We start from the raw sequence: 3,260 nt of genomic DNA, 5'->3' as shown, positions 1-3,260 counted from the left end.
CCCCCGTCCCCCCGGAATTCTTGGACGATACCTTGGATAAAGGTGGAAGAAAAAGCCACAGAATAAGAAAACATATTAAAGGCCAGATCACAGGGGACTTTGAATATGGTTCTCAGAATCGTGAACATTAATCTTGTGCAGTGAGGAACTTTAGAAAGTTTTTGAGTTAAGGAAGTGAAATAGGGTTGTGCTTTGATACTGTAACAAAAGAGTGAAGTGTTAGCAAGGCTGGTAAGGTAAGTTTAGAGTTGGTCACACTGGTTACATTGGACAAGATCTGATGAAAGATTGCCCATGGTGAGAAAGCTCTGCGTCTCGGGGACTATGTGTCACTGGAACAGCTCTGATTCAAACCTGTTTGTCGGGGAAATGCCCAGGCCTCATCTGCAGCCTAACCCTGGTGAAAGCCAGAGAGGAAATTTGGAGTTATCAGAAGTAAAAGGTGTGGTTGGAGCTTGAAGAGTGAATGAGGAGTGTAGCTGAGGGAGAGGACCAGGGCAGAAGCTTGAGAAATACCTACATTTAAGGAGCAGTAGGATAAGCAGCAGGGGATTTCAAGGAGTAACCAGAGCCAGGAAGTAAAGCCAGCTAGTGGTATCCTAGAGGTGTGGAGAGAAGGAACTTGCCAAGGAGTAGTTGGTCAACAGCAGAGAGACAGTTGGTCAATGCTACAGAGACGGGGTTTGGGTTTGGCAGCAGTCGCCATTCCAGAAAGTGGCTTCAGTTTCAGTGGGGGCAGAACCCAGATTTCAGGTGATTGAAAGTGAAACGGGATTTAGGTTACTTTTTCAAAAAGTGTGCTGATAAAAGGAGATGAGGAGTGGTCCCATGAGTAGGTAGTGGGGCTGAAGGAAGTTTTTTGTAAGATGAGGGAAGCCTAACTGTGTTAACATGTACATAGGTAAGAGGTAGGGGTAATTGAAAAGAGTGCATGAATAATGGCCAACGTGATGTTAATTTCCAAAATGTGAAGATAAGTAGTAATAGCCCTACTTTCCCACTTCATCATTCTCACACCAGCCACCCATGTGGCACTTCTCCAACCCTAACCACTCAGCTGGGTCTTCACCAGTTAGGACTCTCGCCTTCCAGCCCCTGCCAAACAGGCAAATGCTAGCCTCTCTGCTGGCTCTCATTGTCCCTGGTGGGTTCGATAATTTGCTAAAATGACTCAAACTGACTGAAACTGTTACCTATACTTACAGTTACCCATGTATTATAAGCAGAAAGGACACAGTCAGAGACACATCTGGCAAGGTCTGAGAAGTCTCGGCACAAGGCTTCCATTGTCCTCAGGGACGTGCCGCACCCTCTTGCCTGTGTGGATGTTCTCTCCAATCCCAGAGACTCCCCAAAAGGGAGCTGTAAGGTCCGGAGTCCCCTAGTCATTGGAACCTCAACGAACATGCATGACTGGAGCCTTAATGCTTAGTTGTGACTGATCCAATCAGTGGACACACATGACTGCACCATACCTCCTCCCTTCCTGAGGCCTCTTGCCAGGGTGGGGCCTGTGCAGCCCCTACTTATTTATACTGGTTTAAGTTTGGCTCTAAGGATCCCTGGTGGTGTGGTGGTTAAGCGCTCAGCTGCTAACCAAAAAGTCTCTGGGTTGGAACCCGTCAGTGGCTCCACAGGAGAAAAGACCTGGTGACCTGCTCCTGTAGAGAGTACAGCCTAGGACCCTCTGGGGCGGTTCTACTCTGTCTTCTAGGGTCACTATGAATTGAATGCCCAAGCACAACAACCAGTGTGGCCTGGCTGTTTCAAAAGACAAAGAACACCTTAATTGCTCAGACTGTTGGCAAAAACGAGAGACAAAAAGGCGCAGGATAAGAGACTGTCTTTGGAACAGGAAGGAAAGAATTCACGAAAGCTAGAATTTTTAGATGGAAAGGAGGGGTGTATGTTGGCATCTAGGCTCCGATAAAATAAATCTTTGACTGAGAGGAGAGAGACCATAGAAACAAGGTTGGAACTTGAGGTTATTTGGGCAGGAGTGAAGAATACACTGAGCAGAAGAGCTGAAAGTTTTGAAAGTTGTATCATTTCAGAGATTTAGTAATACCATAGTGGGGCTGAAGTTGGGGTAGACAATGAGTGGCCGCGGGGCCTGTCTCCGGAAGTACACTCAGAGTGAGCGGGCAGGGAAATTCCCTCCACACTCAGAGTGACCCGGCATTTAAGGCACCTCTCCTAGGAAAGAACTGATTGACGTTTTAGAGATGAGGTTGAGGAGAAAGACGAAATAGAAAGCACAGTGTTGAAGAAATGGCTAACATGGGTGTCATCAATTTATAGCAATATTATTAATATAGATGCCAGGTAAATAAAAACCAAACCAGTTGCCATTGAATTGATTCCAAGTGGTGGCAGTTGCTCTTATGTCAGAGTAGAACTGTGCTCCATAGGGTCCTCGGTGGCCGATTTTTTGGAAGTAGCTTGCCAGACCTCTCTTCCGAGGTGCTTCTGGGTGTACTCAAACTGCATCCTTTCCATTAGCAGCCAAGGTAGAGCCCTAAAATGAACCTGCTATGTGCAGACTGTGGATAAATGATGTTAAAAGTTTGGTTTTTTCCTGAGGCTTAGACTGACAACAATACGGTGCCGCTAATTCCTATCTCTTCTGTAGGGCTTACGTTTCAATGCCTAAAAGTCATATTAATTCCCCAGCTTTTTGTTCTCTTAAAGTTGTTGTTAGGTGCTGCCAAGTCAGTTCCGACTCACAGTGAGCAACCCCGTGTACCACAGAAGGAAACACTGCCCGGCCCTGCATCATCCTCACAATCATTGTTACGCTGGAGCCCGTTGTTGCAGCCACTGGGTCAGTCCATCTTGAGGGTCGTCTTCTTTTTCACTGACCTTCTACTTTACCAAGCATGATATCCTTCTCCAGGGACTAGTCCCTCCTGATAACAGGTCCAGAGTACATGAGATGAAGTCTTCACCATCCTCACTTCTAAGGAGCATTCTGGTTGTACTTCTTCCAAGACAGACTTGTTTGTTCTTTCTCGCCAGTACCGTAATTCAAAGGCATCAATTCTTCATCGGTCTTCCTTATTCATTGTCCAACTTTCACATGCATATGACGCGATTTAAAATACTATGGCTTGGGTCAGGCGCACCTTAGTCCTCAAAAGTGACATCTTTGCTTTTTAACACTTTAAAGAGGTCTTCTGCAGCAGATTTGCCCGATGCAATGTGTAGTTTAATTTCTTGACTGCTGCTTCCATGGGTGTTGATTGTGGATCCAAGTAAAA

Source organism: Trichechus manatus, unplaced genomic scaffold (assembly GCF_000243295.1).
Source record: "Trichechus manatus latirostris isolate Lorelei unplaced genomic scaffold, TriManLat1.0 scaffold00014, whole genome shotgun sequence".
NCBI classification, from domain to species: Eukaryota; Metazoa; Chordata; class Mammalia; order Sirenia; family Trichechidae; genus Trichechus; species Trichechus manatus.
This window is presented reverse-complemented; position numbering follows the sequence as displayed.